Source organism: Heterocephalus glaber, unplaced genomic scaffold, assembly GCF_053883595.1.
Source record: "Heterocephalus glaber isolate CG9 unplaced genomic scaffold, H.glaber_assembly_v1.0 deba00001538, whole genome shotgun sequence".
Classification (NCBI taxonomy): Eukaryota; Metazoa; Chordata; class Mammalia; order Rodentia; family Bathyergidae; genus Heterocephalus; species Heterocephalus glaber.
The window spans coordinates 27,513,567-27,528,084 of record NW_028258333.1 but is presented as its reverse complement, the minus strand read 5'-3'; the positions used below and the strand labels follow the sequence as shown (position 1 = coordinate 27,528,084).

At 37.0% G+C, this 14,518-nt stretch overlaps 1 long non-coding RNA gene across 6 annotated transcripts in view; it reads right to left on the bottom strand.

Moving 5' to 3' along the window:
• LOC110350098 (uncharacterized) overlaps nucleotides 1-14,518 on the bottom strand; it is a 147,176-nt gene that overhangs the window by 66,192 nt on the left and 66,466 nt on the right. For 2 of the 6 annotated variants that reach the window (XR_015442252.1, XR_015442250.1), the window contains 2 exons: nucleotides 9,253-9,347; nucleotides 258-429 (listed from right to left, as the gene is read on the bottom strand). This is a non-coding gene — a long non-coding RNA (uncharacterized LOC110350098). The remainder of the gene's footprint in view (nucleotides 1-257; nucleotides 430-9,252; nucleotides 9,348-14,518) is intronic. The other 4 variants (XR_015442255.1, XR_015442254.1, XR_015442253.1 and 1 more) reach the window with 2 other exon arrangements.

The window sequence follows — 14,518 nt, the reverse complement described above, 5'->3', positions numbered from 1 at the left end:
CCCTGGTACAAAAAAACAAAACAAAATAAGTATTTATTTTCAGTAGCCTTTTCAAAGTAATATCTCCAGATAATAAATTGTTCAAATGAGGTATTCCTAAAAGCCTGAGAAGAAAGGTGAAATTTCTAAAACTATGTAATTGGAAACAAGTTAGTGTTGGCAACAGGTAATAAAAAATGGATTCCTTCTCATTTCTTGGCTTAAACTCTGCCATTGTGTATACGGCTCGCTGTGCAAGTGTGGCTGCCATTTCCTACCTGTAGCTCTGAACAGCAAAATCAGAGTTTCTATCCCTTCTTCATCTCCTCATCCTCAGAATTCAGATGAAACTGCTTTCAATCCGAAGGAGTAGCAGGCCATGCTGAGATATTAAAAAGTAGACATCGACATTTCAGGTAAGCAGACTCCATGAGGTAAAGAGGATGCTGCCTGGATCAACAGAGTAACAACATAATCTAGAACTGAAGGAAACCTCCTTTTTAGGTGGAAAGAAATTCTATGTCATGGCAGATTTCAACATTGACTCTCAACATGGGGTTCAATATATGTCCCCAGTATTAAACCATAATAATGTTCACACTGGAATTATGTAGAGGGAAGTGAACCTAACTGTCATGAAGCTACCATGTTTAACCTTAAGTCCTGTGAATAGAAACTTCCTGGAAACATCTGGAGTTATTAGGCCAAGGAGAAGCACTTTCAAACTACATTAAAATTGTAGAAAGTGGGCCTTACTTTCATAAGGGACAAGAAGAGTTGTCAAGAGTCCCAATGCTGGCAGTATTTTTGCACACCTTTCAGATTCTTATTCTCCACAAACCCTTTTCTACTCATAGGGACATGAAGTTTGAACTTCTGAGGTTTTCAGAGAAATAATTAAACAAAAGTCTTTTGTTTCAATATAACCACCACTCAGATATTATTAAACTGTGTTCTTTCATTTTGAACAACAAAAATCTTTAACTTAAAACATTGATGGTGAGAGGCACATCTCAGCTATTTTTGTATTCCCAGGGCACATCAAGTATTAAAACATGTTTGAAAACAATGAAATGAAATTGCATCTGGTTGTGTCCTAATCAAACTGTGGACAAGTGCCTGATAAAGACCATGCAGGTGTTAAGAACTGTTAGGTAGTGATGAGTGTTAAAAAAAACTAATATGACTGTATCCTTTACTTCTTATATTTCTTGGAGAAATACTGAGAACATGAGAGAATTGTGGGGTGGGAATACAGTGCACAGTGGTCTCTCCAAGGTTAGAAATACTCTCTCTCAACTGTAAAGTCACATAAATTTATGTGAAGAATATTCATCCACAGAAGTTTGGTTTATAATGAATCTACTTAAAAAGAGGTGAAAAAGCATGGAATAGGAAATTACATTTTGAATTTCAGCAAAATATTTTGTTAAATTTTCTCATCCCTCATTTCCTTATGGATACATGAGGTGTTGCAAAATTATGGTCACTACAATTCCACAGATTCCTTCTGCTTCCCCCAAAGACCTCTGCTCTCACACCCCTTTGGAAGACTATCTCTCTCCTCCACACTCTCCTTAGTACTCAGATGATGTTTCCTATAGACTTAATGTAAACTTCCGTGTCCTCTTCCGACTATTGGCTGCTGGTGTTCTTTCGTTTCCATGCCCATTTGTCTTAGTTATTTTATCATTGCTGAGACAGATTACTCAACACCCAGAATTTAAAGAAGGAAAGATTTCTTTTGGCTCACAGTTTGTAGAGGTTTCAGTCTATGGTCAGCTATCTCCAAGGCAGGGTGGCAGGGCAGAGGAAAAACAGCTTATAACACAGCAGCAGGAAGCAGAAAGAAAGATCAAGGGAGGAAGGATAAAGCTATATCCTTCCAGGTAGCACCCCTAGCCATCTAGCCCCCAGAACTAGGCTTCACCTTCCCACAGCCCCTTTAGCAAACTAATCCACTTTCAAGACAGTTTTCTAGTAGGTTCCTTGCTGTGTATACAAATAGACCTCTGAGAGACTCCCTCCTGATTCTGTTATCCAGGTTCATTTGAAGACCTATGGTGCAGGTTGTCTAAAAGAATCAGATGCTTCTGCCAAAAGCTCTCTCCATACAGATGGGAAAATGATAAAAATATTGAATTTATGTTCAGGTTCCTAGCTTTTCCTTAGCAGGATTCTTCTTTACCTGATCCAAACAAAACTTGTTTTCTGGCACATGATTTAATGAGTTCATTCACAATGAAGTATTAATGTGGCTTGAAATAGAAGTTACTTAAATTTTTGTTTACTTTTATAAGAATTTACAGACAAGTGAAATTCACAAAGCAGTGTTACAAGATGGCTTTCATAAGGGAAAGCCCAACAGCTTTGTGTTCCCTTTACCTGCCTCAAAGGAGCCCTATGAAAACTCCTGTGACTCCATAGAGCAGTACTTTTCAAACTTTACTGTGCATACAATTACCTGGTGATCTCAATTAAGTCAATTCTGATTCAACAAGTTAGGGATAGAGCTCCAGATTCTTTAAAACAAGTTCCCAATGATGTAATGTTACTTGGGGACCCTTCTTTGAGTAGCTGAATTATGGAGGTCAATTTTAAAACATTTGCTTCAAAATCTAAACTTCAACATAAATTGACTTGAGGTGTGAAAAAATGACCAGATCTTTATTTACGAAATAAACTTGAGTAGAGAAATTATTGTAGGGAAGAAGGCTGTAATATGGTAATTAAAAACGCATTTGTTTTCTAAGACTACTCAACCTAAAACCACTAGCAACTACTTGTAGTCACCAACAGAAAACATAAATTGCTATGTACAAGAGTATTGCAAGTGGAAATGTAAACAAAACAATATTTTGATAGACTCAAAGGGACTGTGCAAATGGGCCAAATCAGATCTGGACTGTAAAGCAGACTCAAAATTCTGCTTCATTTGTGCTACAGCGTAAAGGTTGGTGAATGCTGCTTGCAGAAATCCTCATTGGAAGCACTGATTCTGGGGAGTGAATCAAGCCTGCCTCTCTGTGTCAAAGTGACTTAAATTCTGCACATGAGAGTGAGAGGTTTTATTCTTACTGACAGAATTTCAAACAGACACATTCACTCAAGAAAGGGGTTATTATGACATCTTAGAGCTCTTATGTGACCTTGTGAGAATGTTTTCGTCTAACTTTGCAGAGTGGTCTTCACTTATGTCTGTTTATTCTTCCTACTTGATGAATGACCATTCTGATTTCACCTTCCCAGTCAAGCTGAATTTAATGTGCTTGGTTTCCAAGTGACAGAAATCCAACTGGAATTATTTTAAGCAGAAACAGAGTGGCGGGGATGGGGCAGGGTGGAGTACTCTTCAAACTAATTGAAACTAAAGGAGAAGCAGCTTGGGGCTAACCAAATCTGGAGCCACAAATAATATCATCAAGGCTTGATTTTTCTCTGTTGTTAAGTCTTATTTTCCTCTGCACTGACTATATTTAAGTATAATCTTTCCATACTGAAGCAAGATGACTAAAATTACTTTTTCCAACAGTTTCAACCTACAAATAAAATCAAGACTCATCGGTCTTTTGGGGGCCCAAAGCCAAGTTCTCAAAGCAGCACTGCGCATGAGAATAGAACACAGTCAGCCTGCCATCTCTTTTGATTCCTGCATCTGTACGTTCTGGCTTTTGTAGGTTCCATATCCATGGACTTAACCAACCATCCATAAAAAATATTTGACCACCATACTCTTAAGTGAAGTAAATAGGACACACGTGTAAATACCAAATAGTTTCTCTAGTGTGAGAAACTGAAAGTGTAAATAAGGATTAAAATGATTAAAATGAATAATTGATAATTTGAAATAGGAGGAAAAGGTCCAAAGGTGTAGGTAAAGTGGGAGGGGAAGGGGAAAAGAAAGAAGGGAAAGGAAAAATTATGAGAAAAAAAAAAATGGAAACAAAGTCTATGTAAATAGGGAAGGGTGGAGGGGGTGAAGCGCGCACAGGTAATGGGGAAAAAATAAGAACTAAGATTTATCATGTACAGGTACAAGAACCTAATGATAAATGTAAACATACTGTATACCTAGAATGTAACAATAAAAGAATTTAAGCAAAATAAAATTTGACTAAAAGAAATGCATCTGTACTGAGCATTCAGAGTTGTTCTTGCCATCATTCCCTAAATGATGTAGTATAGCAGCTATTTACATAGAATTTACATTGTCTTAGGTATTCTAGGCAATGTAGAGATGTTCTAAAGTATACACGAGGATAGTTGTACCTTACACACAAATACTACACTGTTTTATATAGCAGATGAGTGACTGAAGGCTCGGGATCCACAGGGGTCCCAGAACCAGTCCTCCACAGGACTGTATGCTGTTTTCTTATGGCAGCCCCACTCCATCATGCACTGAGAATTGGGCAATGGTGGCTTGAAAAGGACAATTGAAGCTCTGCTGCTAGAAGATGTGAGAATGTACTGTAGTCAAGCAGGCACAAAGAGCAAATCCTCTACAAAGATTCCCAACACCTTTGAAGTCACGCCACATAAGCGGCTACCGTATTTATTTACTCACTAGGTTTGACTTGACTGCTTTGGCTTCACTTCTGAATGTGAATCTCAAACAAGAGGAAAAGTAAAAAGCTAATATTAAGTAGGCCTTTATTTTGTATATTTTTGTTTTAAATATTTCAAACTTATAGAAAAATTGCAAAAATATTAGAAGCAACTTCCATATACACTTTCCTTGGAATCATTTTAAAATATATTTTAAATATGTTCTTCTCACCTGGAAAATTATGTTTTCAAAGTATTATTCATACTCCAGGAACAAATTTTTTATTATGAAGTTAGAATGGAAAACTATAAAAATCTACATCTTGCACTTATTCATATAATAGAGTAAGTCTTCATTCAAAGTTGACATTATGGAGGTCCCGAGTCCCGTGGAACATGCCAAATCAGCCCCCCTGCAGACAGGCAGGTGTGCCCACTCCCTACCAAGGTCGTGAGTAGCGAAGAACATGCCGAATCAGCCTGCTGGACGCACACCTCCCCCCCCGCCCCGGCTCCTCTGTACAGCCACCTGGTTCCACACTACAAAGATGCAGAGGACACCAGACCACCACACCACGGTACTGAGTCCCGCTGCTCCCAGCCCAGAGGTAGGGGCTTCTGAGCCACTGTCCCACTGCTCCTGGTCCAGAGGAAGGGACTTCCCGGCCACCATCCCTCCTGCTGCTCCCAGCCCAGAGGAAAGAGCTTTTGGGCCACCTTCTGTCCTGCAGCTCCTGGCCCAGAGGAAGGGGCTTCCCAGCCACCATCCCTCCTACTGCTCCCGGCCCAGAGGTAGGGGCTTCTGAGCCACCATCTCACTGCTCCTGGACCAGAGGAAGGGGCTTCCCAGCCACCATCCCTCCCGCTGCTCCCAGCCCACAGGAAAGGGCTTTTGGGCCACCATCTCTACTGCTGCTCCTGGCCCCTGTCTCACCTCTCCCAGCTCAGAGGAGGTAATCCGTGCAGGGGCCAACAGCCACCTCCCCCAGTCAAAACGAGAAAACCCATAAATAAGTCTCAAAACCAGACTTCCAGATCACCTACAGCAACCCCAAAGGGAAATGAGATGGAACACTCTGATACTCAACCACCTGGACCCACTGAACTGGCAACAAAAGGGGATCTGGAAAAAATGAAATCAGAAATAATTTCTCACATAACAGGAGAAATTGTGCCCCTAGTGCAAGACATGATTCATAAATCTAGAGAGGAGCTCAGGAACATGATGGAATCCCAACATAGGAAACAAATGGAATCCATAAAACAGATGCAAATAGATTTCCAGGACATGAAAAACTCCATTGAAAGTCTACACAGCAGAATGAGCCAATGAGAGGACAGAATTTCAGATATAGAAGATAAGATTGCAATTAGTGACCAGGAAAAGAAAAATTGCTTCAAAATTATAAGGGAACATGAGAAATCAATCCAGCAGCTGCTAGATGATGCAAAGAAGAATAACATAAGACTGATTGGAGTCAATGAAGAAACAGGAGAGAGTTCAGATGACATAAAAAATCTCTTCACAGAAATCATGGCAGAAAACTTCCCAAGCAGGGGAAAAGAACTTGACATACAGATAAGTGAGGCATATAGGACTCCAAATAGCCTTGATCAAAATTGACATTATACTAAAAAACTGTCAAGGATACAAAAATAAAGCCAATTGTTCATATGAAATGAAAAGCAATAAAAACCCTTAAGATATATAATATAGGAGAGAATGTTAGGTATGGCCCTTAGTCTGAATTAAATACTGACTATAGTCACTGCTGTGAGGGAAAGTACAGGCAATTCTAAGCGATTTTTTTTTTTTTTTTTTTTTTTTTTAGTATCTGGGATTGAACTCAGGACCTTGCACTTACAAGGCAGGTGTGGTGTCACTGAGTTAAATCCTTGGCCCTGTAAGAGAATTTTTTAAAAGTAGGTGCTGCTAATACAGTCAAATTAATGGTTTGACAATAGGAGAAAAATTACACCAAAGCATTTCTCTCCTGTCAGCACTAATTGCAGGAGATCCAGAAGGCATCATCTGAATCCTTGGGTCACTGTTGAAATTGCCGGCTGAACTAAATCTACCTGATAACCAAGATATAGCCTTTCTGACTTTGGAAGGTAGGTAAATACAGATTGTATTTAGGATGTGTGCATTAAGATTTAGGAAGTACATAGGACTTTATATAGGATTTTGCTAAAAAAATTTTTTTAAAGGTAGGTTTCATGGTCCCATCAAAAGTATCCCTCCAGGGCTATATTTCCAAACTTTGCCATTTCAGCAGCTGCGATGTATGAAGCCTTGGAAGAAAGGGTCTTCCAAGGCAAAAATATGCTATGTAAATTTGTCAAAAATTTACTGTGTAATAAAGAAGTTTTTCAGCTCATACTACAAATACCAGAAAATGGCCAGCAGTACCATGAGCACAGGAATAGTTTTTGTCTTACTTACCAGTGAATTCCCAATAACTAGTACAAAAATTGTATTAGGTTTTTAGATTTGTGGTAACCCTCTTGAGAGCTGAAAACAACAGCAGGGGAAGGTGTCACTATCCAACTACTAAAATTGATACATACCTGAAATAAATTCTGGAGTATTCAGTATTCATCACAAAATAATAATATATAATCAATTTTCTGTTGATAGATCCATTTACCACTCAGTAAGCTATTCAGTGAAGTTAATTTAGGTTAAAAATAATATAAAATAAAATTCAAATTCTTAGTATATAATAATCCATTGGAACATTTTTTTCTTACAATGCCAACAAAGTAACAAAGAAATGCAAGACTTGGGCACCACACACAACATTCTCACATTTTTATGTAACTTTAAAAATTAATGTTTTTAGCACACTCTCTTTTAAATAGTATGTATTTTTTCCTGCAACTTCTCCTTCATTATATTTCTCTGTAGACTTCTTGGGGTAGAATATTTACATCATCAATATCCTTTTTATTTTTTAACCATTTTTAAATGCTTTATTTCAAGAGATAATAGAATTAGCCTTGTGTTAACAAATGTAGAGAATGAAATCCAGCTAGAACAGGTTTGTTGTCTCATTGTCCTGTGTAGATAATAATAGACACTGGTGTGTCTATCTAGAGCAGACAATAGAGACAGAAACCACACAGAAATTAGAACAAGGGAAGTTTAACACACACACACACATATATAAATTCTAACAGGATTGAAGTGGCAGAGTACTGGGTAACATCATGTAAGGAAAACTAGAACTACAAAGAATTTAGGAATTGCAGAAATAAAGAATAATCCCCATCCCTAGGGTTGAGGTAGAACATTCAAAGAAGACTTTCTTCCAGGGCTGAGATCCACACTTCACTGGGGAGGGGACAACTGTGGCCCAGTAGAACTTGATGGCAATCTGCCATCTGGAGAAAGCTGTCCAGAGGGAGATGTCATGCCTCAGAATCCAATGCAATGCTCCACAAGTAGGTTCAGGAGAAATCTCATCGAGGATGTGCCCCTTTGGGGATGCTCTGATGCAAAACCACCTAAGGGATCATGAGAGAAGCTGCTTGCCTGAGGATGCTTCTCAATAGCACAGATATTGTAGAAACAGGGACCAAGGCACTGGAGAAACAGAGCATTGGGAGTTCCAGTACTAAAGAAACCATGCTGTGGGAGCCCAGCAAGAACAAAGTGAAATCAGGAAGAAAATGACACCTTCTTCCTTGAATTTTCCTCCAAAGTCCTCCATTGGTAAAGCTTAACATTCTCCTTTATGACAAAGGAAATCTACTTAAAAGGCTCAGCAGTATTTTCACAAGGCAGGTATTGTAATTTAATGTGGAACTGAGACAATAAATTTATAACTGGCAGATCTGATTACCAATTAATTTCTAAGTTTGTGAACCAAGTTCATTTACTCCTCCACTATTTAATGAGATTTTAGACAGGACCATAACATTTTTTGGAGAAAAGAGAATTGCTCTAAATTATATGAGTGTTAAGAGAATGCTATAATATTAGAAGCCAAATATGTCATCTAATTTCTGCTATTTGCATAACACTTCACCATAGTGACCTTAAGTTCTTAGCCTATTGCAGTGCTTCTTATCTTCAACATTGAATACATCATTATATAGAATTATTGTAATTGTAAAGTCTTATCTACTCTTCTTCCTTACCTCATGATATTTTTACCATTTATTTTACATTTGTTACTTTTTGATAAATATTAACATTAAAGAGACCTATCACTTTTTATTTTTGTTTTCATTATATAATCTTATTTATTTGCCAAATATTTATCTTTTTTTTTTTTTGTAGTACTGGGGATCTCACTCGGGTCCTTGTGCTTGCGCAGCAGGCATCAAAACCACTGAGCTAAATCCCCAGCCCCCAAATATTTATCTTTTGAGCTTAAGTGTGAGCAGAGGTTTTACAAGTCTTAGTTTAAAAGATCGTTCAAGTCCATAAAAGCTAATAAATGGCTGAACCAAGTTGCAGACATACCTCAGTGACTCATCCATACCATCTAATTCTTTGAAAAGAAAATATCAGTGCCAAATATGTAAAATTTAAACCTGTATATAATAGTCATATTGTTGCTACTATTTGGCCTCCTTTCAACCATAATCACCAAGAATATTATTGTTTGTTAAAAAATTAGAATAATATTAATAATTATTTTAATACAGTATAATTTATGATGCTCATCATGTATGCTTCTAGGTCTTTAACCATAACAGTTTTTTTCATTTTACCTTATTTTATCCACATTCAATTCCACTCAGAACCTTGGGTTCAGGAATCTTCTTCTATTATTACTTCCTGACTCATAAGGACCCACTGTTGACATCTGGAAAAGGGCAGAACAAAGAATGAGCTTGTTGACAACCTTTGCGATTATTTCCACAGAGAATTAGTGAAGTGGATCAAAAAAGAAAATTACTAAAATGGAACTTAGAAGAATAAAGAAGCTGTACAAATAAATGCTCGATGACCAATGGATATTATTGAATCTTCTTATTCAGTACTGCATTTACTTTAGGACACACTTAGAAATTACTAAACCTTATTTTTCAATATTTAGAATATTTGATTGTTTGGCTAGATAAATACATAATCTATCCATGTAGTAGAATGTTCCATAAGTTAATCCAAAGCATGTCATGAAAGCTCACTGTGTTCATTTTAAAACATCTTATGAATAGTACATTAACCAAATACATATTGAGTGTATAGTATGTACTAGGCTGGGGATATAACTATGACTGAAACAGACCAAAAGCATAACCTAAACTCTACTGAGGAAGGTTGGGATAAATAAAATAAGTAAACTTATGGAATATTAAAAGGTGATATAGGAAAAATAAAATGAAGAATGGAGATAGGAAAAATATAGGTGATTATAATTTTTAAAGGGAGTTTAAGGAAAGTTCTCACTGGAAAAATGACATTTAAATGAAAAATACTTTTGCTCAAAAATAAAGTCAGCCCTATGAACATGTGGAGAAGAACACTCCAGGAAAAGTTTCCCAGACATCTCATATGCATCTCTGAAATCCTCTTGGCCTCATCTATGTCTTTTTTCAGTTATATATGGGCTCTGACTAATTTCATTTCTTTTCTTCTACCCCAGGACTGCCTGTTGATAGTATTGCAGATCCTTGACACTTCAACCCATTCATATGAAAGTTGGAAATACAAGGGGATTAATGTCCATGGGGGAAAACTTCAACTAATGCAAGAAAGGATGATGTGGATGAATTCTCTTCTTTATATTCCCCCAGAGACACATAAGGATACCATCCAGTAAATTGAACAGCTATTTGCACTAACTAGAAGCCAGCTCATAAAGTGTTCTTGCCTAGGTTTTCCCACATTCCCTGCATCACTCACTCTTGTCTTTCACATTTGTTACCTGGGTTTGGAATCCCTGAAAACACAGCATATGTTCTTTTTTTTTTTTTTTTTTTTTTTTTTTGGTACCGGGGATCAAACTCAGGTCCTTGTGCTTGCAAGGCAGGCAGCAGAACCACTGAGCTAAATACCCGGCCCACAGTATATGTTCTATACTGTTTCTCTGGGTAGCCCAAGTTGTGCAGTAAAAGGAAAAGAAATGCAAATTCCTCAAATAGATGAGTGATTGGTAAACTAAGGTACAGCAAGAAATCCATTGTGATAAGACCAAATAGAGTAAGGAGAAGAATAAAAGGAAATGCAGTCTGTATGCCATAGAGGACAAACTATATAAAGGCTTTATTGACATTAAAATAGCTTTGGACTGATGATGTAACTCAATAGTAGAGCATTTGCTTAGCATGTGCAAAACCCTGGGTTTCATCTCCCCTTCTCCAGAAAATAAAAACATTGGCTATGATTCTGATTGAGGTGGGGAATTATGAACATGATCTGAATGATAATTTAACAGATGACTCTCCACACTCCTAACAGGAAAGTAAAAAGGAACAAGGGTAGAAGTGGAAAATCAATTAGAAATCTTCTTTAACGATTCTGGTATTAAATGATGGTGGTTTGGGACAGTAATCACAGAAGAGAAAATATGTGATCAATTCTGATTGTATTTTGAAGTTAAATTTATCAGAAATGTCTTGATGGTATAAGAGACAAAGAAGAAAGAATGGTTCAAATGAAAACTTGATTTGATATGAACTGAAAAGAGAAAGATAAGGAAAGAGTAGAATAAGTTGAGAATTTTCCATTGGATTTGTTAAATTCAATGTATCCATTAAACTCCAAGAGGAGACACCACAAAAAAAAAGTTATATATGTATATGTGTTTGAATTTCAAGGGAAGAGTCCAGGTTGGTAATTGTTAAAGTGCCATTGAATTTAAAGCCATAAGACTAAATGAAATGACCCCCCAAAAAATTAGTATCTTTAAAGAAGACCAAATCCCAAGCCCTGCTACACTAACATAAAAATTAGGAAAACAGAGACTGTTATGATTTAGATTTAGAATGTCCCCCCAAATCCTCCTATGTTCAGATTTGGAGCTTTTAGAGGTACTTGGATCATGGGGGTACTGTGCTTATTAGTGGATTAATCCACAAAAGTGCTCAGAGCTAAGTGTGCTGTTGGAGGCAGAACCTGGTCAGAAGAGGCAGGTCACTGAGCGCATGGCTATGTGATCCTTTCTAGCATTGGATGGAGTTTACCCCATGGGCATTTATTCCCTAGCCCCAGTATATCTCACCTTCTGGTTCTTCCCTCTACTCTCTCTGTTTCCTGGAAGCCAAGATATGCAGAGCTTTCCTCCACAGCAGGCCTTTCTTCTATGCTGTTTCTGCGTTGCAGCCAGGGACCAAGGATTGAAACCTCTAAAAGCTGTGAGGCAAAATAAATCTTTCCTCCTTTAATTGCAGGTGTTGGGTATTATATCTCAGTGAAGGAAAGAAAAAAGAAGCAAAGAGGAAAAGAAAGAAAGAAGAAAGGAAGGAGAGAAAGAATGAGAGAAAGAAAAGAAAGAAAGAAAGAAAGAAAGAAAGAAAGAAAGGTAGGTATAGAGGGAAGTAGGGGAATAAAAAATTTAAGAAAGAGAGGAAGCAGCAAGAAGGCTGAGGATAGTCAAAGAGGATGATGAAAATGCACATCAAAAAGAAAGCAAAACAAAAAGCAAGAAATGAAAAAAATAAGCAATTTATTGTGTAAATATTACTAAGAGAACAAGTAAAATAAGTATTGAAAATTTGACTTGGATTTAGGGAGTGGAAATCATTGTTGATAATTTGTACTTTTATTGGAATGGTAGAAACAGGAACATGACTTGAATGCATTTAAGCGAGAATAGGAGAGAAAGAATTACAGGTAGTTGATCTATGCCATGTTTTTGAAGCATTCTACTGTTAGAAGAGAGCAAAGAAATGGAGCTATAACTATGAGGAAAGACAAGATAAAGAGAGGGTTTATTTGAAATTGTTTACAAATGTACTAATAAAAACGATATAAAAAACACACCAAGGAAAAAAAATAAAGCATGTACTATACACATGCTCTACTCAACAGTTTATTTCTAGAAACCTATTATTCAGAAATACACATATGCAAGAAGATACATGCATATACATGAATGAATATCCTGGCATTACTTATAAAAAAATTAACTCATAAGTAGACTGATGGAAATAATTCAACAGGAAGGAAAATGATGACTCTTGAAAGGAGTTTTTCTTGGACAATATCCCTGAGAATGCAGGGATGGGATCTTATAGAAAACTGAAGAGGCTACCTTTGCTAGGAATGGAGATATCTCATCTACAAGAGAGTGGCAGACTATAAGGGTGCAGATGCTAATTGGTAGGTAGGTAACTGATGTGAGAAAAGTGGACCTTCTTTTCTGATTGCCAGTGTTTTACTCCATGAAATTGAAAGCAAATTCATCTATCAATAGTAAGAATGAGTGAATACATGTTGAAGTTAAGAGGAGAGTAGAGACAATGCAGTAATTATCTATCATCTTTTCAGTTTCTGGGTTTCTTTCATTCTAAGAACTATCCATATCTCATCTACCCTAATTACAAATGCTAAATGGTAACCAGAACAGTAGAATTCAGTGGAGTCAGCAGAACACGGAGAGGCAAATGATTACCCAGTCTATTCCACTGTGTTCCATAAGGATAAGAGTGGCTGTGTTTCTATCACTTAAAAATCTCTTTAGCACCAACTTATTCATTTTTATCCAATCCCAAGGGCCCAATAGATGATAGATCTGTTCTGGGAGTGAAAGTGGGGCAAAGCCTCTTTTCTTGTTTAGAATTCCTGCATGAGAAAAAGAACCAAAGTTGATCTACTAGACAAAGTTGATCTACTAGACTAGATATTGTAGTGATGAAGGATGCATCCAAAGTTATCTTCCTTTACTAAAGGAATATCAAGAAAGCAATTCACTAGATAAGAATAAGTTAGAATTTCCATGCCCCAGAAAATTCTAAGGACTGAAAAAAAAGTTGCCATTCTTCCTCTCCCCCTGCTTCTATTTGACTATGCATCATTATGTTCCTTCGCAGATCACTTTCCCATCATGCGGGCAAAATACCCAATACCTGTAATTTAAAGGAGGAGTTCATTTTGGCTCACAGTTCCAGTAATTCAGTACAAAGTCAGCTGGCATAGTAGAAAAGGCTGGCAGAGGATAGCTTCTTACCCTATAGGAGCCAGGAAGCAGAGAGAAAATGGAGAAGCCAGGGACAAGAATACACCATTTTCAGGTCACGTCTCCAGTGACCAGCTGGTTATGACAAAGTTCCACCTCCTAAGAGCACATTCAGCTATGAACTTATTTGTGGATTAATCCACTGATGAACATAATGCTCCCATGATCTGTCACTTTCCAAAAGCTCCACCTCCAAACACAGAACACTTTTGGAGGACATTTTACATGAAAACCATAAGAGATGCATAGTCCCCTTTTCCATGTGCAAAAAAATACCTTTGAATTGGAAACTACACTTTTCCTTCTCTTGTGAGAAAAGTAAAGTACAATGTTTATAATGCTTTCCCTGTTAAAAGAATTTTACACATGCACAAACTCAGTTAATTTTCAAAAAAGCCCAATACAAAGTACACCCAATTTTATAAATAAAAGAACTGAGAGGAGTTTTAAATGATTTGTTCATGTTTACATAGTTAATGTTCAAAGAATGATTTTTAAACTAGGTCTTTTGACTGAAGATCCAGTGATCTTTTCTGTAAGACATATTTTATTGCCTTTCTTTGAACTATTTGCCTCCCTTCCCACTACAATTGTATCTCTTTATGAAACTAATAAATTCTAGAGTGGCTCAGCTACATTATCTCACAATATCTAACTAGAAAATAATCAGCTGTGAGCATAACATATTGAAGAAAAATTCCAAAATCTCTAGTCAGTGAAAAATAGACCCTTCCTCAATAAACACAGAGAAATAGATTTTTTGACTATGTACAAACATGCTTTAAAATTTTGGTGTAGGAAAAGATTTCATGAACAAAACCTCAGTCACCTGTGAACTAGCACAAAAAATCAAC